Source organism: Bos indicus x Bos taurus, chromosome 29, assembly GCF_003369695.1.
Source record: "Bos indicus x Bos taurus breed Angus x Brahman F1 hybrid chromosome 29, Bos_hybrid_MaternalHap_v2.0, whole genome shotgun sequence".
In the NCBI taxonomy this organism is placed as follows: Eukaryota; Metazoa; Chordata; class Mammalia; order Artiodactyla; family Bovidae; genus Bos; species Bos indicus x Bos taurus.
The window spans coordinates 9,731,761-9,754,081 of record NC_040104.1 but is presented as its reverse complement, the minus strand read 5'-3'; the positions used below and the strand labels follow the sequence as shown (position 1 = coordinate 9,754,081).

Below are 22,321 nucleotides of genomic sequence, written 5' to 3'. Positions count from 1 at the left end.
TTAGTATACTGCATTGGTGTTTTTCTTTCTGGCTTACTTCACTCTGTATAATAGGCTCCAGTTTCATCCACCTCATTAGAACTGATTCAAATGTATTCTTTTTAATGGCTGAGTAATACTCCATTGTGTATATGTACCACAGCTTTCTTATCCATTCATCTAGGTTGCTTCCATGTCCTGGCTATTATAAACAGTGCTGCGATGAACATTGGGGTACACGTGTCTCTTTCCGTTCTGGTTTCCTCGGTGTGTATGCCCAGCAGTGGGATTGCTGGGTCATAAGGCAGTTCTATTTCCAGTTTTTAAAGGAATCTCCACTGTGTTCTCCATAGTGGCCGTACTAGTTTGCATTCCCACCAACAGTGTAAGAGGGTTCCCTTTTCTCCACACCCTCTCCAGCATTTATTGCTTGTAGACTTTTGGATCACAGCTCTTCTGACTGGCGTGAAATGATACCTCATTGTGGTTTTGATTTGCATTTCTCTGATAATGAGTGATGTTGAGCATCTTTTCATGTGTTTGTTAGCCATCTCTATATCTTCTTTGGAGAAATATCTATTTAGTTCTTTGGCCCATTTTTTGATTGGGTCATTTATTTTTCTGGAATTGAGCTGTAGGAGTTGCTTGTGTATTTTTGAGATTAGTTGTTTGTCAGTTGCTTCATTTGCTATTGTTTTCTCCCATTCTGAAGGCTGTCTTTTCACCTTGCTTATAGTTTCCTTTGTTGTGCAGAAGCTTTTAATTTTAATTAGGTCCCATTTGTTTATTTTTGCTTTTATTTCCAATATTCTGGGAGGTGGGTCATAGAGGATCCTGCTGTGATGTATGTCGGAGAGTGTTTTGCCTATGTTTCCCTCTAGGAGTTTTATAGTTTCTGGTCTTACATTTAGATCTTTAATCCATTTTGAGTTTATTTTTGTGTATGGTGTTAGAAAGTGTTCTAGTTTCATTCTTTTACAAGTGGTTGATCAGTTTTCCCATCACCACTTGTTAAAGAGATTGTCTTTTCTCCATTGTATATTCTTGCCTCCTTTGCTAAAGATAAGGTGTCCATAGGTGTGTGGATTTATCTCTGGGCTTTCTATTTTGTTCCATTGATCTATATTTCTGTCTTTGTGCCAGTACCATATTGTCTTGATGACTATGGCTTTGTAGTAGAGCCTGAAGTCAGGCAGGTTGATTCCTCCAGTTCCGTTCTTCTTTCTCAAGGTTGCTTTGGCTATTTGAGGTTTTTTGTATTTCCATACAAATTGTGAAATTATTTGTTCTAGCTCTGTGAAGAATACCGTTGGTAGCTTGATAGGGATTGCATTGAATCTATAAATTGCTTTGGGTAGTATACTCATTTTCACTATATTGATTCTTCCAATCCATGAACATGGTATATTTCTCCATCTATTAGTGTCCTCTTTGATTTCTTTCACTAGTGCTTTATAGTTTTCTATATATAGGTCTTTAGTTTCTTTAGGTAGATACATTCTTAAGTATTTTATTCTTTTCATTGCAATGGTGAATGAAATTGTTTCCTTAATTTCTCTTTCTGTTTTCTCATTATTAGTGTATAGGAATGCAAGGGATTTCTGTGTGTTGATTTTATATCCTGCAACTTTACTATATTCATTGATTAGTTCTAGTAATTTTCTGGTGGAGTCTTTAAGGTTTTCTATGTAGAGGATTATGTAATCTGCAAACAGTGAGAATTTTACTTCTTCTTTTCCAATTTGGATTCCTTTTATTTCTTTTTCTGCTCTGATTGCTGTGGCCAAAACTTCCAAAACTATGTTGAATAGTAGTGGTGAAAGTGGGCACCCTTGTCTTGTTCCTGACTTTAGGGGGAATGCTTTCAATTTTCCACCATTGAGGATAATGTTTGCTGTGGGTTTGTCATATATAGCTTTTATTATGTTGAGGTATGTCTCTTCTATTCCTGCTTTCTGGAGAGTTTTTATCATAAATGGATGTTGAATTTTGTCAAAGGCTTTCTTTGCATCTATTGAGATAATCATATGGTTTTTATTTTCCAATTTGTTAATGTGGTATATTACATTGATTGATTTGCAGATATTGAAGAATCCTTGCATCCCTGGGATAAAGCCCACTTGGTCATGGTGTATGATCTTTTTAATGTGTTGTTGGATTCTGATTGCTAGAATTTTGTTAAGGATTTTTGCATCTATGTTCATAAGTGATATTGGCCTTTAGTTTTCTTTTTTTGTGGCATTTTGGTCTTGTTTTGGTATTAGGGTGATCGTGGCCTCATAGAATGAGTTTGGAAGTTTACCTTCCTCTACAATTTTCTGGAAGAGTTTGAGTAGGATAGGTGTTAGCTCTTCTCTAAATTTTTGGTAGAATTCAGCTGTGAAGCCGTCTGGACCTGGGCTTTTGTTTGCTGGAAGATTTCTGATTACAGTTTGAATTTCCATGCTTGTGATGGGTCTGTTAAGATTTTCTATTTCTTCCTGGTTCAGTTTTGGAAAGTTGTACTTTTCTAAGAATTTGTCCATTTCTTCCACGTTGTCCATTTTATTGGCATATAATTGCTGATAGTAGTCTCTTATGATCCTTTGTATTTCTGTGTTGTCTGTTGTGATCTCTCCATTTTCATTTCTAATTTTATTGATTTGGTTTTTCTCCCTTTGTTTCTTGATGAGTCTGGCTAATGGTTTGTTAATTTTATTTATCCTTTCAAAGAACCAGCTTTTGGTTTGTTGATTTTTGCTACGGTCTCTTTTGTTTCTTTTGCATTTATTTCTGCCCTAATTTTTAAGATTTCTTTCCTTCTACTCACCCTGGGGTTCTTCATTTCTTCCTTTTCTAGTTGCTTTAGGTGTAGAGTTAGGTTATTTATTTGACTTTTTCTTGTTTCTTGAGGTATACCTGTATTGTTATGAACTTTCCCTTTAGGACTGCTTTTACAGTGTCCCACAGGTTTTGGGTTGTTGTGTTTTCATTTTCATTCATTTCTATGCAAATTTTGATTTTTTTTTTATTTCTTCTGTGATTTGTTGGTTATTCAGCAGCGTGTTGTTGAGCCTCCATATGTTGGAATTTTTAATAGTTTTTCTCCTGTAATTGAGATCTAATGTTACTGCATTGTGGTCAGAAAAGATGCTTGGAATAATTTCAACTTTTTTGAATTTACCAAGGCTAGATTTATGGCCCAGGATGTGATCTATCCTGGAGAAGGTTCCGTGTGCACTTGGGAAAAAGGTGAAATTCATTGTTTTGGGGTGAAATGTCCTATAGATATCAGTTAGGTCTAACTGGTCTATTGTATCATTTAAAGTTCGTATTTCCTTGTTAATTTTCTGTTTAGTTGATCTATCCATAGGTGTGAGTGGGGTATTAAAGTCTCCCACTATTATTGTGCTATTGTTAATTTCCCCTTTCATACTTGTTAGCATTTGTCTTACATATTGTGGTGCTCCTATGTTGGGTGCATATGTATTTATAATTGTTATATCTTCTTGGATTGATCCTTTGATCATTATGTAGTGTCCTTCTTTGTCTCTTTTCACAGCCTTTGTTTTAAAGTCTATTTTATCTGATATGAGGATTGCTACTTCTGCTTTCTTTTGGTCTCTATTTGCCTGGAAAATCTTTTTCCAGCCCTTCACTCTCAGTCTGTATGTGTCCCCTGTTTTGAGGTGGGTCTCTTGTAGACAACATATGTAGGGGTCTTGTTTTTGTATCCATTCAGCCAGTCTTTGTCTTTTGGTTGGGGCATTCAACCCATTTACATTTAAGGTAATTATTGATAAGTATGATCCCGTTGCCATTTACTTTATTGTTTTGGGTTCGAGTTTATACACCCTTTTTGTGTTTCTTGTCTAGAGAAGATCCTTTAGTATTTGTTGGAGAGCTGGTTTGGTGGTGCTGAACTCTCTCAGCTTTTGCTTGTCTGTAAAGCTTTTGATTTCTCCTTCATATTTGAATGAGATCCTTGCTGGGTACAGTAATCTGGGCTGTAGGTTATTTTCTTTTTTTTTTTTTTCTTCAATTCCTCCACCCGAGCTCCCGACCTGAAATCCAGCTCCGGGAACGCAGGCTTGTTGTTACAGCCCAGGGAGGCTGCCTTGCTGGTGGTGGGAGCCGCCATGTTCATACAAAACGCGCCGAGTAGCAGCTCCGCGGCGGCGGCAGCACCCACCCCCGCCCCCACACCCAGCCCCCCTGGGCCTCCTCCCCTCGTTGGCTCCTTGGCTGTGACCCCGGCCCGTGGGCGGGCTGGCGGGCCGGGGTCTAGGCGGGCGGTCCCGGCTGGGTGTGCTCCGGGCGTACGGGCTTCAGGAGGATCTGGACTGCAGCGAGAGTGCGTGTGTGGCCCCGACACCCTTTCCTGCGGCCCCAAGCCGGCCCAGATGCAGTAGGTCCCTGCCCTCCCCTGGCCCTCGCTGGCCCCGACTATAGCGGTTGTAGAGCCAACCTAAGCCTCCCCCGGGCGAGGAAAGTGAAGTGGAAACAATCGGTTATTTTCTTTCATCGTATTAAGTATGTCTTGCCATTCCCTCCTGGCTTGAAGAATTTCTATTGAAAGATCAGCTGTTATCCTTATGGGAATTCCCTTGTGTGATATTTGTTGTTTTTCCCTTGCTGCTTTTAATATGTGTTCTTTGTGTTTGATCTTTGTTAATTTGATTAATATGTGTCTTGGGGTGTTTCACCTTGGGTTTATCCTGTTTGGGACTCTCTGGGTTTCTTGGACTTGGGTGATTATTTCCTTCCCCATTTTAGGGAAGTTTTCAACTATTATCTCCTCAAGTATTTTCTCATGATCTTTCTTTTTGTCTTCTTCTTCTGGGACTCCTATGATTCGAATGTTGTAGCGTTTACTATTGTCCTGGAGGTCTCTGAGATTGTCCTCATTTCTTTTAATTCGTTTTTCTTTTTTCCTCTCTGATTCATTTATTTCTACCGTTCTATCTTCTAATTCACTAATCCTATCTTCTGCCTCTGTTATTCTACTATTTGTTGCCTCCAGAGTGTTTTTGATCTCATTTATTGCATTATTCATTATATATTGACTCTTTTTTATTTCTTCTAGGTCCTTGTTAAACCTTTCTTGCATCTTCTCAATCCTTGTCTCCAGGCTATTTATCTGTGATTTCATCTTGATTTCAAGATTTTGGATCATTTTCACTATCATTATTCGGAATTCTTTATCAGGTAGATTCCCTATCTCTTCCTCTTTTGGTTTGGTGGGCATTTATCCTGTTCCTTTACCTGCTGGGTATTCTTCTGTCTCTTCATCTTGTTTATATTGCTGAGTTTGGGGTGTCCTTTCTGTATTCTGGCAGTTTGTGGAGTTCTTTTTATTGTGGAGTTTCATCACTGTGGGTGGGGTTGTACAGGTGGCTTGTCAAGGTTTCTTGGTTAGGGAAGCTTGTGTCAGTGTTCTGGTGGGTGGAGCTGAATTTCTTCTCTCTGGAGTGCAAAGAAGTGTCTAGTAACGAGTTATGAGATGTCTATGGTTTTGTAGTAACTTGGGCAGCCTGTATATTGGAGCTCAGGGCTGTGTTCCTGTGTTGCTGGAGAATTTGCATGGTATGTCTTAGAGCAGTTCACTTCTGTGTCTCTCAAATTCCATCTTCTGGAAATGATTGAAAGCTGTGTAGCAGGGCTTTTTTTACATTATTTAGATACCATGTACATGCCAAAGTCCAATGCTGGCTTTACAGAGTGAGGATAAGCACGTTCAAAGAGTAAACCTTTAAACAGAGTTCACTGGCAACAGTTGGAAGTATTTTTGGTAAATTATTTTCTCTATGACTTTACTAAAAGAAAAATAATGCCTCGTGATTTGAGAAGGACTGGGGAAACTGTCTCTACTTCTCTATTGCAGTAGTGAGGGGATGGTAGCCATTTATGAGAAACTGTTGTGATATTATACAGGCTCAGTGTGAATTTATGAAAGAAAATTTTTTCTTCCATTGAACTTATATTCTGAAAGTCATTGTGCATTGTCTTGAGGATTACCTGTCCAGAATGGCCCTTGAGGAGCTTCTGGATAAAGTTGGTGGCCTGGGGAAATTCCAGATACTTCAGATGGCTTTAACTTTTCCTTTTTACATGATAGTAGTCTGTCACTCATTGCTGGAGAACTTCACTGCAGCCGTTCCTGGTCATCACTGCTGGGTCCACAATCTTGATAATGCCACTGTCTCTGATAATGATACTGGGATCCTCAGCCCTGATGTCCTGCTGAGAATCTCCATCCCACTGGATTCAAACTTAAAGCCAGAGAAATGTCGTCGCTTCCTCCATCCCCAGTGGCAGCTCCTTCACCTGAATGGGACCTTCCCCAACATGACTGACCTGGACACGGAGCCCTGTGTGGACGGCTGGGTGTTTGACCACAGTTTGTTCTCCTTCACCATCGTGACTGAGGTAAAGGCCCCATTTGCCTCTTGTCAGCATATGTTCTGGGTGTTTCAGTCAGTTCAGTTCAGTTACTCAGTCGTGTCCGACTCTTTGCGACCCCATGAACTGCAGCATGCCAGGCCTCCCTGTCCATCACCAACTCCCGCAGTCTACCCTGGGTGTTTTAGAAAAAAAGTCTAGGTGTTTAGAAAAACATAAAATAAGTGAGAGGTTGTTGCTGAGCCATGAAAGACCCCGGAGTTCTTGGCCTCCAGAGAAGAATTCAATCCAGGGCCAGAGACGAGGCTTGATCGCTCAGAGCTTTTGTGTAATAGAGTTTTATTAAAGTATAAAAGGGATAGAGAAAGCTTCTGACATAGACATCAGAAGGGGGCAGAAAGAGTACCCCCCTGCTAGTCTTTAGCTGGATGTTATATAGTTACTAGCAGTCTGTTAATGAAAGAAAGAAAATGTCTCAAAACTCAGAGAATGGCACTAGGCCCCTCACCCACAAGATGCATTTTGAGATAATCTTGGCACCAGGTGAGTCATCCTGGGCCATAAAATAATTGACTTGAATCTTGAAGAAAGGCAGATTAGATTATACAAAAAGTTTCGTTTACATAGACTAGGAGAACAATGTCTGAATATAACATGGGTTTGAGTATAACATACTGGTTTGTCAAGTTGATTCTGAGCCTAAATCTGAGCTTTTAGGCGGAACCGACTGGAAGATAGAGTCCAGGGTAAATGCATAGTACATTAACATAGCTTAAGACAAACATTTCCATAAGAAAAATGCATTGGTTAGCTCAAGATTTGAGAAAAGTTAAGTTCAGGTGGAACCAGGTGTCATTATGGCAACACAGTATTTTAAGAGAAACCTCTTTTTAAATTTGTATGGAGAAGGGGAAAAAATATATCACTAGTTTGTTTCCTCCTGCCCCTTAAGAGAGAGATAAAAAAAAAAAAAATGTCTGACACTTGAAGCCTATTTCCTCTGTTTGGAGACCCCTGGCCTTCCTGCCTGTTACCCTCTCATAAGCATGGCTCAAATCTTCAGTTACTGAGTAGATAGTAACTTTCCTTCAATCTTTCAGCAAATGGTGATTATCTTTTTAACTGCCAAGCACTTACATTTCAATGGACACCAGTGAAATCAACCAACTAGGCATGAATTTTAGTACTGAAGAACTTTAAACCAAGTGTGAAGATAGATGATCAGACAAGGAAGTACCTGATACAATGTGTGAAAAATTATTCTTAGTCACTTGTTCTCAGCCTAGTTGCAAATTGGAAATATTTGCATTAGTTAAAAAAATACTTGGGCTACTTGTCAGGGAAACAAATCAGAGTGTATTTCACTCTAAGTGCAAAATTCAGGCATCAGTATGAATTTTGGCTGCTGCTGCTACTGCTGAGTCGCTTCAGTCGTGTCCGACTCTGTGCGACCCCATAGACGGCAGCCCATTAGGCTCCTCTGTCCCCGGGATTCTCCAGGCAAGAATACTGGAGTAGGTTGCCATTTCCTTCTCCAATGCATGAAAGTGAAAGTGAAGTCACTCAGTCGTGCCCGACTCTTAGCGACCCCATGGACTGGAGCCTACCAGGCTCCTCCGTCCATGGGATTTTCCAGGCAAGAGTACTGGAGTGGGGTGCCATTGCCTTCTCCATGAATTTTGGCACCAGGTGCCAAAACCCTGGTGGCAAACCGCCCCCCCAACCCCAGTGTTTACAATGTGTGGCAAGGTTTGAGAACCACTGAGGTATGCTGTGCTAAGTGAATAGAAAGATTGATCTTGATGTAATCTAGAAGATTTAGTTGACGATTTCCAGAGAAAACCGTGCTTAAGTGACTTGAATGATACAGATGAGTAAATGTGGTAAAGGAAACCAGAGAGTGTGTTCACTGAGGGCTATCAGAGTGTTGATTACTGAGGGATTATAAGATTCTGTGGGACACCTCAGGGCTTCCCAGATGGTGCAGTGGTAAAGAATCTGCCTACCAATGCAGAAGATACAAGAGATGCAAGTTCAATCCCTGGGTCAGGGAGATCCCCTTGAGTAGGAAATGGCTAACCCACTCCAGTATTCTTGCCTGGAAAATTCCTCCAGATGAGCCTGGCTGGCTACAGTCCATGGGGTTGCTCAGTCCATGACTGAGCATGCAAGCATGTGAAGCTCCTCTGGGCTGATTTGCTTCTCTTCCAGTGGGACCTAGTATGTGATCATCAGTCACAGAAATCAATGGTTCAATCCCTATTCATGGCTGGAATGCTGGTGGGAAGCTTCATATATGGCCATCTCTCAGACAGGTGAGTTTCTCCAGATCACTGCTGCCCACAGTTTATGACTGCTTCATAAAGAAATCTTTATGAACTCCTCGCATATCCAATTTACACTGTGCTGGGTAGCCTTGGTTCCCAGGGAGCTGTAGATGGAAATTTAGGATAAGCTCATTGTGATGATGTCATTTTGTTGCCACAGATCTCTGTGTATTGGACACAGAAATGTCATCTCCACAAGATCTGGGGGATATTTCAGAACAGTGTTTAGAGGGGAGGTATCATAATACTTCATCTAGAAATATGAGGAAGAGTTACTTATCGGAAGCAAGAGGAAGTTGCTTCAAGACAGGAGTTTCAGCCTATTTCAAGACACAGATATAAAGAACAGCATTTCCGCCTTTGCCGTGGCTTCTGTGTTAAGTTCCCACTGGAATCAGTGAGCCAAAATCTTGTGGGTTCCCACCTTGATTGTTGTGCCTCACATGCACATGTGTGTGCTAAGTTGCTTCAGTCGTGTCTGACTGTGTGTGACCCTGTGGACTGTAGCCCACCAGGCTCCTCTGCCCACGGGATTCTCCAGGCAAGAATACTGAAGTGGGTTTGCCATTTTCTCCTCTAGGGGATTTTCCCAACCCAGGGATCGAAGTGGTGTCTCTTAAGTCTCCTGCATTGGCAGGCAGGTTCCCAGGTGCCACCTGGGAAGTTGTGCTTTGCATGCCTCATGTTTCTCACTGTAATTAGAAGGCATTTCTAGAAAACTTGGGTGCTTAGTGAAGTGGCCCTGAATTGCATTAAGAAATAATTGTGGTTATAATTTGGCCATTTGATCTCATGAAAAGGCTCTTTAGAGGTAATATTTGAAATCATATAAGGAAATTAATCTACAGACCTCAAGTGTCATAATTTCTGGTATGAGTGTTTTGGCTAATCCTGTGCCTGGCACTGTCCATCCTGAAGTAAGAGACAACCATGGCAGCTAGATACTCAAGTCTTTCATAGGTGGAATGGGAGACTCTAAGTAACCTTTATCCCCTACCTATAAGCCTAACATATTTAACCTTCCAGTGAAAATTGTGAATGCTGAATGTATCACCCTGAATGTAATTTGTAAACTATATCAGAGTGTTCATGTTGACCAGTCTTATGACTGAACACTTTACAATGATTCGTGATAAAATGCTAATTGATCAGTTTTAGACACACATAGGGTAATAGGTTTTTTTCAGTTTCTCTGAATAAATGGGATTATGACAGATGTCGAGAATAGAAAATTTGGTGAAGAAAAGGGAGATTTATAACTAACCTAAAGATTTTGAACTAAACATAGGCAAAAAGCTTCTTATAGCTAAGAAGAAGCATTATAGATTGACATAATCCCCAATTCTTTATTTTACTTTCATTGACTGTGCTTTTGTGGCCAAGGTCAATGTCCAGAATACTTCTTCATAGCAAAGCAAATGGTCAACAAAAAGAAATGGAAACCTACAGAATGGGAAAAATATTTGCTAGCCTCATATCTGATAGATTTAATATCCAAAACATACAGGGGACTGCTGCAACTGATAGAAAAAACTCACAAATAACCTACTCAAAAATGGCAAAGGAATTCAATAGGTATTCCTCCATAGAAGACATGGAAATTGTTAACAGGAATATGAAAATGTGCTTAATTGCACTAATTATCAAGGAACTACAAGTCAAAACCACAATTATATACACCTTCATGCCTGTTTGGGTAGCTATTATATAAAAAAGTCATTGTTAAGACTGATGTCAGGGAGTTTTTCCTAGGATTTTTAGTGTTTCAGGGCTAATGTTTAAGTCTTTAACCCATTTTGAGTGAATTTTTTTTTGAATATTGTCAGTAGAGTGCAAATTCATACTCCTGCATGTTATCATTTCATTTTCCCAACATTATTATTGAAAACTTTTATTGTCCCCTCTTTAATATTATTGGTTTTTTTTTTTATCAAATAATATGTATCAAGGGTTAATTTCTTGAATCTTGGTTCTTTCTGTTGGTTTATGCATCTTTCTTAATGTCAGTACCATACCATTTTGATACCTATTGTTTTGTAGTATAGTTTGAAATCAGAAAGCAGGATGTTTCTACATTGGTTCTTTGTCAGGATTGACTTTGCTTTTGGGGGTCATTTGTGATTTCATATAGATTTTAGGATAGTTTTTTTCTATTTCTGTGAAAAATGTCATTGGAATTTTAATAAGGATGGCATAATTGTAGATGGGGCTTCCTTTGTAGCTCAGTTGGTAAAGAATCTACCTGCAGTGCAGGAGACCCAGTTTTGACTCCTGAATTGGAATCCTAGAGAAGGAAATGGCAATCCACTCCAGTATTCTTGCCTGGAGAATCCCATGGACAGAGGAGCTTGGAGGGCTACGGTTGGTGGGGTTGCAAGAATCAGACACAACTTAGCGACTAAACAACTACCAACCAATCTATAGATGGCTTTGCAGAGTATGTGCATTTTGACAATACTAATTTTCCAGTCCATGAGTATGGGCTATTTTTCCATTTATTTGTATCTTCTTCAAGTTCTTTCATCAAAGTCTTGTTTTGAGTGTCCAGATCTATATCATCTCCTTGGTTAAATTTATTGTTGTTGTTCAGTCGCTCAGTCATGTCTGACTCTTTGCAACTCCATGGACTGCAGCACACCAGGCTTCCCTGTCCATCACCAACTCCCAGAGCTTGCTCAAACTCATGTCCATTGAGTCAGTGATGCCATCCAACCATCTCATCCTCTGTCATCCCCTTGTCCTCCTGTCTTCAATCTTTCCCAGCATCAGGGTCTTTTCCAATAAGTCAGCTCTTTGCATCAGGTGGCCAAATTAATATATGACTTTATCTACTTGTTTTAAGGGCCTCCAAGATGGCTCAGCAGTAAAGAATCCGCCTGCCAATGCAGGAGGTGCAGGAGAGGTGGGTTCAGTCCCTGAGTTGAGAAGATCCCCTGGAGCAGGAAATGGCAACCCACTCCTGGGAAAAATTTTTACCTGGGAAATTCCATGGACAGAGGAGCCTGGTGGGCTACAGTCCATGGTGTTGCAAAGAGTTGGACACGACTGTGGAAACAGTGTCAGACTTTATTTTTTGGGGCTCCAAAATCACTGCAGATGGTGATTGCAGCCATGAAATTAAAGGACACTTACTCCTTGGAAGGAAAGTTATGACCAACCCAGATAGCATATTAAAAAGCAGAGACATTACTTTGCCAACAAAGGTCTGTCTAGTCAAGGCTATGGTTTTTCCAGGGGTCATGTATGGTTGTGAGAGTTGGACTGTGAAGAAAGCTGAGTGCTGAAGAATTGATGCTTTTGAACTGTGGTGTTGGAGAAGACTCTTGAGAGTCTCTTGGACTGCAAGGAGATCCAACAAGTCCATCCTAAATTAGGAGATCAGTCCTGGGTGTTCATTGGAAGGACTGATGCTGAAGCTGAAACTCCAATACTTTGGCCACCTGATGCGAAGAGTTGACTCATTGGAAAAGACTCTGATGCTGGGAGGGATTGGGGGCAGGAGGAGAAGGGGATGGCAGAGGATGAGATGGCTGGATGACATTACCAACTCAATGGGCATGAGTTTGAGCAAACTCTGGGAGATAGCAACGGAGAGGGAAACCTGACAAGCTGCAGTCCACGGGGTCACAAAGAGTAGGACATGATTGAGAGACTGAGCAACAAGTCCTCCTACCAGCCACGGGGGACTGTTTCCTTCACATATGCCCCAGGACCGGGACTCCCAATCTGTGGCCTGACCTGCTCAGTCCCCAGGGTAGGTGTCCTCCTATGTAATCTCACTTTTCCTCTGAGTCCTCTCCCAGGAGTGCAAGTCCGGACCTGATTGTGTTTCTTTCCTTCCTATCTGATTACATATGTATCTTACATCCTTGGTTTACGTAAGTCATTCTGCCAGTTTCCAGTTAGTTTCAGTGAGAATTTTTCCATATATAGATTTTTTTTTAATTAAAAAAATTTTTTTGGCTGTGTTGTGTCTTCGTTGCTGCATGCGGGCTTTCTCTAGTTGCGGTGAGTGGGGGCTACTCTTTATTGTGGTGCTCAGGCTTCTCATCACAGTGACTTCCCTTGTTGCAGAGCACAGGCTCTAGGCCCATGGGCTTCAGTAGCTGTGGCGCATGAGCTTAGTTGCTCCATGGCATGTGGAATCTTCCCAGACTAGGTAGGGATCGAACCCTTGTCCTCCTGCACCGGCAGGTGGATTCTTATCCACTGCACCACCAAGGAAGTCTGTAGATGTATTTATGTGTTAATGGGGGAAGGTAAACTCCATATCCTTTTACTGCATCATCCAGACCTTTTCCCAGGGTTATGGTGGTCTTATATTCTGCTTTCCCCTGGAGAAGGGAATGGCTACCCACTTCAGTATTCCTGCCTGGAGAATTCCATGACCAGAGAGCCTCATGGGCTTCAGTCTATGGGGTCGCAAAGAGTCTAACACAACTGAGTGACTAACACTTTCACTTCATATTCTGTTCTAGATAAAGCACATTGCTTGAGGCTTATAAATTCAGATTCAACAAAGACTGACCCTTAAATAAACCTTCAACAACTTTGAGTATTGATCCACTGATCTTCTGCATCAGTTTAACCTTGCCTGTCTGGTCCTAGAGACCCAAGTACACTTTTAGCTCTCTTGTGTTCTGGACGCTGTACAGACTCTCTACCATGCTAAATACATATGTTAGTACAATGGGAGCTTGTAGTATATTACAGTTTCCAACACTGTAATTTATTTTATATGAAATATCACTTGGTGTCAAAGTCCAAGTGATTAGAGGATAAAGTTTTGGTATTCTTAGTGTATATTGCAGACAAGGAGTACTACTTTGAGGAGATCTCCACTGTTGATTTAGCTTCTGAGTTTTCAAGCTTTCAGGTACAGAGAATCACTTGGAATCTAGAAAGATAGTACTGATGAACCTATTTGCAGGATAGCAATGGAGACACAGATAGAGAATGGACTGTGGACACAGTGAAGGAAGGAACAGGTGGGACGAATTGAGAGAGTAGCCTGAAAACATATATATTACCATATGTAAAATAGAGAACCAGTGGGAATTTGCTGTGTGACACAGAGAGCTCAACCCAGTGCTCTGTGACAACCTAGAGGGGTGGGATGGGGTGGGAGATGGGAGGGAGGTTCAAGAGGGAGGGGACATATGTATGACTGTGGCTGATTCATGCTGATGTATGGCAGAAACCAGCACAGTATTGTAAAGCAATGATCTCCCAATAAACAATGTAAAAAATTAGTAAAATAAAAAACCAAATCATAAAAAAGGACAAAACCATTATGAACATTAAAAAAAATTCTCTAAATTTCAGAGTAGGCTTTATTTTTACCGCAGGTTGCTATTGCTCTCACAATCTAATCTGCCTCTCTGTTTCTTAGGTTTGGGCGCAAATTGATTCTTAGGTGCTGTTTGCTCCAGCTCGCCATCTCTGGGATCTGTGCAGCCTTTGCTCCCACCTTCCTCATTTACTGCTTGCTACGCTTCTGGTCAGGCTGTTCTGCTGTGGCCATTGTGTCAAATAACAGTATGCTCAGTAAGTCGACAGTTTTAGTCTTTTCCATTTTCCAAGTCTGGAAATTGGCCTTGAAATTTCACACTTACCTGACAATAATATCCCAATTGGATTTTCTTTCAGTTGTAGCGTGGGTAAGGGCCCAGTCAAAAGCCACGGTAATAACACTGATAGCTTGTGCCCTTAGTATTGGACAGATGATGCTGGGAGGACTGGCTTTTGTCTTTCGAGAGTGGCGCACCCTGCAGCTGGTGGTGTCTGTACCTTTCTTTGTCTTCTTTCTCTCCTCAAGAGAGAGAGCCTTCTCTCTCACTCTCTTATGGGAACCTGGGATGAAAATGCATATTGTATCTAAATATATTCATTTTTTAATTCCTTAGACCCTTTTTTATTGTTTGAACTTAAAAACCCTTGTCTATCATCTGTTACTCTGTGCAATTTGTGAAATAGAACATTGACTAACCGTGACCCTTCTCCTGGGAGTTCTTGGTATTTTCTGCCGTCTTTCTTCATAGTCTTACTTAGTATAGTGGTTGGAGGGTTATTCTGACATGATTTTTGTTAATATAAAATATAGACTCAGATATTTTGAAAAGAAGTAACTTTAGTTCTTTTTTTTTGATTTTGGAATGAACCTGGTTATGGTAAGACTTTCCATGATTTTCATTTTTGTAGGTGAATTGAATAAAGGGAAGATGCAACAACTTTATTCATAGAATAATCTGACAAAATAGCCATGTTCTTTCTCCAGTACTAATAATTGGCATGCAGGTTGGGTGATTTACATCATGTGTTCACCAGTCCCTTAAATAATTTTAGCAAACATTTATTTATGGATAACTTGGCCCCCACACTTAAAATCAGTCTAGGGAGAATTAAATTTAGGAGATCACAGAGAGATGACTACAGATTTTATATAGAGATATGAGTTCAGGCAGAAAGGGAATGTGATCCATGTCAGACTCATTTTTTTTTTATGATGCAACTTTATTTATTTACTATTTTTAAACTTTTTAGTTTGTATTGAGGAATAGCAAATTAACAAACAATGTTGTGATAGTTTCAGGTGAACAGTGAAGGAACTCAGCCATATATATCAATTTTCTCCCAAACTCCCCTCCCATCCAGGCTGTCACATAACATTGAGCAGAGTTCCATGTGCTATACAGACTCATTCGTTGTGTTACTCCATATTCAAAACAACCCTACAAGGAAGCTGACAGTGCTGTTCCATTTTATTGATGAGAAAACTGAGGCAGATATAAAGAAGTAGTTAGTTATTAATTGGTATTAGTAATTGGGTTATTAGTTATCAACATAACTGGTAGTGTCAGGAGTACCTGCAATCACTGTTAGGCTTTACGCTGACATATTTGGGGCTTCTTTTCAAAAAGAATGTATACTGTAAATATATATTATGTGCACAAAGTTGCTAGATCCCATGCCAGGGTTTGGAAGGAAATTATGCATATCAGGGATAAACTTAAACTTCCTAAGTTTTCTGTAAATTCTCCTGATGAGTAAGCAGAGGCAATTTAACTCCAAGTCTGTGTCCCGTACTAGTACTACAACTTTCAAGTGCACTGCAGTCACTCTCATATCCTCCTAGTATTTGTAAAATAGATCTGGAATTTCTATTCCTAACCCAACAAGTGAAGCGGTGGATTTTGGAAAGAAGGCAAAATGCATCTGTTGTCAATAATCATATGACATATAACAAGAGAGAGCTGACTGCACTTGTGACTGCACCTTTCATCAGGTGGCTGGTGGAATCTGCTCGGTGGCTGATTATCACCAATAAACCAGATGAGGGCTTAAAGGGACTTCGAATAGTTGCACGCAGAAATGGAATGAAGAATGCTGAAGCAACCCTGAACATGGAGGTGAGCAGGGAAGAGGAGGTGGTTATTGGGTTGCAGGGAAGGAATAAACTGATACTTGCCTTCTCCTTATTGAGATACACAAACCCTTTTCTAACAAGGGCGGCTAGTTGAGAATGCAAGCTCAGTTCCCTGGCCTTTCATGGCCATCTCATGAAAAGAAGCTTTGCCCAATGTGCAACTAATTCCTTTAGTTCACTTCCTGTAGGCTGTGTACTATAGTGGATGCCCTGCCCTCCTCCATGGCCTCATTTTCAAATTTTCATTGTTCAAATTCAAAATTTCAATGTTCATTAATTTCCTGGAGTTTCCCTTAACTCCCTACATCCTCCTTAGTATCACATTCACACCTGTGATTACATATGCAATACGCTACACTACAAAGAAAGGGAGCATATCTCTTCTATCCTATTGGCTGCCAATGCTCATCACAATACCTGGCACTATATTGGCAAGTGATTCGTGTTTGTTGTTGCTAAAGGGTTTGAGAGCAACCATGCAGGAGCAGCTGGAGGCAGCACAGACGAAAACAACTGTGTTTGACTTGTTCCATACACCCAACCTGTGTAAAAGGATCTGTCTCTTGTCATTTGCAAGGTGGGCTTCACACAGCACATGATGACGTTCAAAGAGAGGGGACATAAATCTGTTTATTTCAAAGGTTATAGCACTGTTGTGAGAAGGAGGCACTGATTTGGGGATAAAAGGTGAAGAAAACACACCAAGTAATTGCTATTTTTGGAGGTAGTTGAAGGATTATGAAAGACTCACACGGAACTCATAATAAAATGAAGAGTTAGAAAAATATACAAATGGGATGTGATTAAACTTACAAGTTTTGTATTGCAAAGGAAACTATAAATAAAATGAAAAGACAGCCTACAGAATAGAAGAAAATATTTGCAAATGATATAACAACAGGAGATTAATTTTCAAAATAGACAAATAACTCTTACATCTTAATATAAAAAACCAAACAATCCAATTGAAAAATGAGCAAAAGATTTAAATATACCATTTTCCAAAGAAGACACATAGATAGCCAACAGCCACATTAAAAGATGCTCAACTTTGCTAATTATTATAGAAATGCAAACCAAAGCTACAATGAGGTATTGCCTCACACAAGCCATAATGTTCATCATCAAAAAGTCTACAAATAATAAATGCTAGAGAGGGTGTGGAGAAAAGGGAAACCTTCTACACTGTTGATGGGATTATAAATTGGTGCAGACACTATAGAGAACAGTATGGAGGCTACTTAAAAAACTGAAGGTAGAGTTATCATAGGATCTAGCAATCTCACTCCTGGGCATGTGTCCAAAAAAAGCTCTAAAGATACATGCATCCCAAAGTTCATGGCAGCACTACTTATAATAATTAAGACAAGGAAGCAACCTAAGTGTCCATCGACAAATGGATAGAGATGATGTGGTATGTGTGTGTACATATTTCTAGCAACGTGGATGGACCTAGAGATTACCACACTAAGTAAAGTAAGTCAAAGACAAGCATCATGATGTCACTTATTTGACAAATCTAAAAAACTGATACATATGAACTCATTTACAAAACAAAAAATGGACTCACAAGCATAGAAAACAAATGTATGGTTATCAAAGGGGAAAGGTATGGGGAGGGGTAAATTAGGAGTTTGAGATTAACACATACACACTGCTACATATAACATAGATAATCAACAATGACCTACTGTATAGCACAAGGAACTCTACTCAATAATCTGTATTTAACCTATAATGGAATATCAGACTCTTTTGAGACCCCATGAACTGTAGCCCCCCAGGCTCCTCTGTCCATGGGATTTCACAGGCAAGAGTACTGGAATGGGTTGCCATTTCCTCCTCTAGGGGATCTTTCCAACCCAGGGCTTGAACCCATGTGTCTTGTGTCTTCTGCATTGCCTAGCGGATTCTTTTACCACTTATATATTATCATGTAATTATTTATGTTAACTTTAAAATTATGACCTTAAAAGGAGGAATTATACAAATCAGACTGTGTCTTTTTTTTCAACCTTGACCATTGGCTGCCTGGGTCAACATAATCAACTGCAGCACTGGGCTCTAATCTTATGGCTTGTGTTTCTCCTCTTTTGTTCATTACAGATTTGCAAACACAGTACCCTATTTTGGCATCTTTATGAATCTACAGCACTTTGGGAGCAATATATTCCTCTTCCAGGTCATCTTTGGAGCTCTCACTATCTCAGCTTGATGTCTTGCACTCCTAGTACTGAATCACATGGGCCGTCGACTAACCCAGATGCTTCTCATGTTCCTTGTGGGACTTTCCATTTTGGCCAACATGTTTGTGCCCCAAGGTGAGAGAATACTGGAATTTGGGGAAAGGGAAGTGTCTTTTTCATGTCCTTTAAGGATTGCATTAGCCCTACTTATCCAAAGCTAGGAATAAAGAGAAGCCCCAATATTGGCTTACTAAGTATTCCAACAAACATTAGAAGTCCTGTTACTAGGTTGTTGGGAAAAAGAGCCAAAGGTCCATAAGGGTAGCTTTGGCATATCTTCACCTTCCTCACATTTTGGAAGTATCTGGAAACCGGCACCATTTATTCTGAACAGTTCCTCTAGGAGAGCATTTGTTCACCTGCGCTTCACCCATCTGGGACTTCCCAGGTGGCGCTAGTGGTAAACAAAACAAAACAAAAAACACCCCCAAAAACCCGCCTGTCAGTGTGTGAGACAAAGGAGATGCAGGTTCGATCCCTCGTTTGGGAAGATCCCCTGGAGGAGAGCATGCCAACCCACTCCAGTATTCTTGCCTGGAGAATCCTCCTGGAATGAGGAGCCTGGTGGGCTACAGTCCATAGGGTTGCAAAAAGTGGAACGTGACTGAAGTGACATAGGACATGGCCCACTCTCACTTTTAAAAACAAGCATGGAAGGGTGAGGCCTTGCAATTATATCCCAGGTGAGGACATAGAATGGTCACTCCCCTGTCAGGGCTCTTCATTACCAACTTTGATGACTGGTCTAGTTCCTCACCTCTATGTTCCACGTGTGAGTGTGATGTTAAGTCATCGTGACTACAGCTCTTGCTTATAAGAGTCTCCCAGGTAATGAAAAGAATTCCTCTTAAAAAAAAAAAAAAGTGAATGTCTGTACAGTTGAAACTAGGATTTAAGATTAAAATTCTTGTCCATTTCCTGTTAGATTACTTTATAAGTTAACAAAATGATGCTATGTAACGATTTGTGGTTGTTTAGTTGCTAAGTCATGTCTGACAGTTTGCAAACCCTTGGACTGTAGCCCTCCAGGCCCCTCTGTTGGTGGGATTTCCCAAGCAAGAATACTGGAGGGGGTTGCCATTTCCTTCTCTAGGGGATCTTCCTGACTCAGGGATTGAACTCAAGTCTCCTGCATCACAGGTGGATTCCTTACAGCTGAGCCACCAGGGAAGCCTATGTAACAATTAGGAGAACCTTTGTGGGCACAATGATTCACATTGCACAATGCAGGAATGTGCTTCACAGCCTTAGAGATGAGTGGACTTTGCTCCTCAGAATATCATTAGTAATGCCTGATTACTCTCTTACAAGAGAGTTCTGTCCAATATACAATGCTACAATTAGATTTCCTTTCATAGCGTGTAGAATACAGATTCCCTGAACATTTTTTCATTTGTTCCCAAATTCTGACATTTTGTCCCCCCCCAAATAGAAGTTTCCATTCTTGGTTCCTCGTGTCTAACATTGATGTAGATCTGGCTTCTCTTCAGCCTGTCCACTAACAGCAGTCCTGTTTTATTACTCCCTGGTGTCATACTTACCCCATGTCAATGCTGCATCTGCTCTAGGTTGACTGAGTCTTTCAGGTTTACCTAGAACTTCCCCTCCCCCCCCCCTTTTTTTTAATGAAAATCCCACACTGCTAAGACCTCCTAATTCCAGGAAAACCAGGAAATCCTGCACTTGAATTGGAAGGTCTTCCAGGTTAGAGCTGAGTCTTAGACTCAGCAATCATCCACATGACAGTTCTACCTTCTACAATAAGGATATAGTGAGCACTGGACAGAATAAGTAAAAGCAAATTTCCACCAGACTCACCTTTTCTTCTGATTCGTTGGCAAATCTCAGCTATGCACAGAGAGTTGCTATAATTAATTCAGATAGTTTCATGTACTTTTAACCACCTATGTTGATAATGTTATATTTCTCACGTTGTTAGCTGTTCTATGCTCCCTGCCATTGTACAGTTTTCTATAATATATTTCAAAAATGCAATTAACCTATAAGGCTGTTTTTTTTTTTTTCCTGACTAAATTTGGTGGATGCTTCAATGCAGATTTCTTAGTCTCCCTGCTCTTTGTTTCTCCAGAAATGCAGACCCTACGTTTGACTTTGGCAAGTGTGGGGATGGGCTGTGTTGCTGCTGCTGTCTCCAGTAATTCTGTCCATAACTCTGAACTCATGCCCACTCTCCTCAGGTAAAATACTTTGTGGATGCTCTGCCAGGGCCCCAAATAGGGCTTTCCCAGGTAATTGATCAGGAGTAATCAAGATAAGGGAGAAGGCGATGGCACCCCACTCCAGCACTCTTGCCTGGAAAATCCCATGGACGGAGGAGCCTGCTAGGCTGCGGTCCATGGGGCCGCTGAGAGTCGGACATGACTGAGCGACTTCACTTTCACTTTTCACTTTCATGCATTGGAGAAGGAAATGGCAACCCACTCCAGTGTTCTTGCTTGGAGAATCCCAGGGACAGGGGAGCAGGGTGGGCTGCCGTCTATGGGGTCGCACAGAGTCAGACACGACTGAAGTGACTTAGCATAGCATACTTAGCATAGCAATCAAGATAAGATCTGTTAACTAGAAAGCATTCATTTGTAATCATAATAGTAACAACATACTAACAACAGTTACCCAAAGTTTATTGAAGAAATGGATGGCATGCCGTGTACTGTGTTAAGCAGTACTTCAGTGTCTGTCTCATTAATCTTTTGGACCACTTGTCATGGTAGTTGCAATGCATTAACATACTGTTTAAAATGATGAAAATGGGTTTTAACACACTTTGATCTTAACAAAGCTAGAATCACAGAACAGATCTCAAAAACAAATATCTTTCATCAAACTTATGTATGTAATAACTGTGTTTTATGTCTTCCATTACAATGTCAAAGTGGGCTTCTCTGGTGGCTCAGCTGTAAAGAATCTGCCCACAGTGCAAGAAGTGCAGAAGATGCGAGTTTGATCCCTGAGTCAGGAAGATCCCCTGGAGGAGGACATGGCAACCCACTCCAACATTCTTGCCTGGAGAATCTCATGGACAGAGAAGCCTGGCAGGCTACAGACCCTAGGGTTGCAAAGAGTCGGACACAACTGAAGCAACTTAACATGCATAATGTCAAAGTAGTAGATTATAAATTACATGTATGGGATTTTTTTTTACTGAATTATTATGCATTTTCCTCTTTTACCCTTCAGAGCAAAAGCTTCAGGATTAAATATGATGGCTAGTAGGTGTGGGGCAGCACTGGCTCCCCTGCTGATGACTCTAGTGGTGTATCTACCCACTCTGCCCTGGATCATCTATGGAGTGTGTCCTATCCTTGCTGGTCTTCTCATCCTTCTTCTACCCGAAACCAGAAATATGCCTCTGCTTGACACCATCCAGGATGTGGAAAATAAGTAAGTAACCTTCTACCACCCCTGGGAGGGACTGTGTGTTTTGGATCTGTGGGTGAGAAAGGCAACATACCGAGTAGGTCCCTCAGATCACTGGGGAGGCTGAGCCTTGCCTGGGATCCTCCCATCTTGAGCCATTGCCTTCATGAATGGCAATATCATTTCTATCCACTGTGAGGTCCAGTCTAGACTGCAGAGATCCTCTCTGCCCTGTTCTCAATGGTAGCTTTAGTGCTGAAGAGACAATAATTAGCTCTATTGTGAGGGAACATCCTACCTGCCCTCACGAGAGACACACATTTCTGATGGTGTTTCATGGTCCTCAGATCCATAAGTGTTAACGTCTCTCTTTGAAAATATATTAGAGAGATAAATCTTGTGTTGGTGCCTGTAAGATTAGGCAATTTTGCTGCCATAAATAATGAAAATATTGAGGAAAGGGAAAATAAGAAACTGGTAAAAGATACTTTTTATTTTATTTTATTTTTTAACTTTACTTTTTTAAAAATAAAAATGGTATGTTAGTCACCTAGAGCTTTCATAATAAAATTCCACAAACTGAG

At 40.7% G+C, this 22,321-nt stretch overlaps 1 long non-coding RNA gene and 1 pseudogene across 1 annotated transcript in view; one reads left to right on the top strand and one right to left on the bottom strand.

The window, feature by feature from the left end:
• LOC113886276 overlaps nucleotides 1-22,321 on the bottom strand; it is a 36,140-nt gene that overhangs the window by 5,280 nt on the left and 8,539 nt on the right. Inside the window, exon 3 of the long non-coding RNA XR_003509406.1 lies at nucleotides 14,303-14,540. This is a non-coding gene — a long non-coding RNA (uncharacterized LOC113886276). The remainder of the gene's footprint in view (nucleotides 1-14,302; nucleotides 14,541-22,321) is intronic.
• On the top strand, nucleotides 5,525-21,765 carry LOC113886275 (annotated as a pseudogene).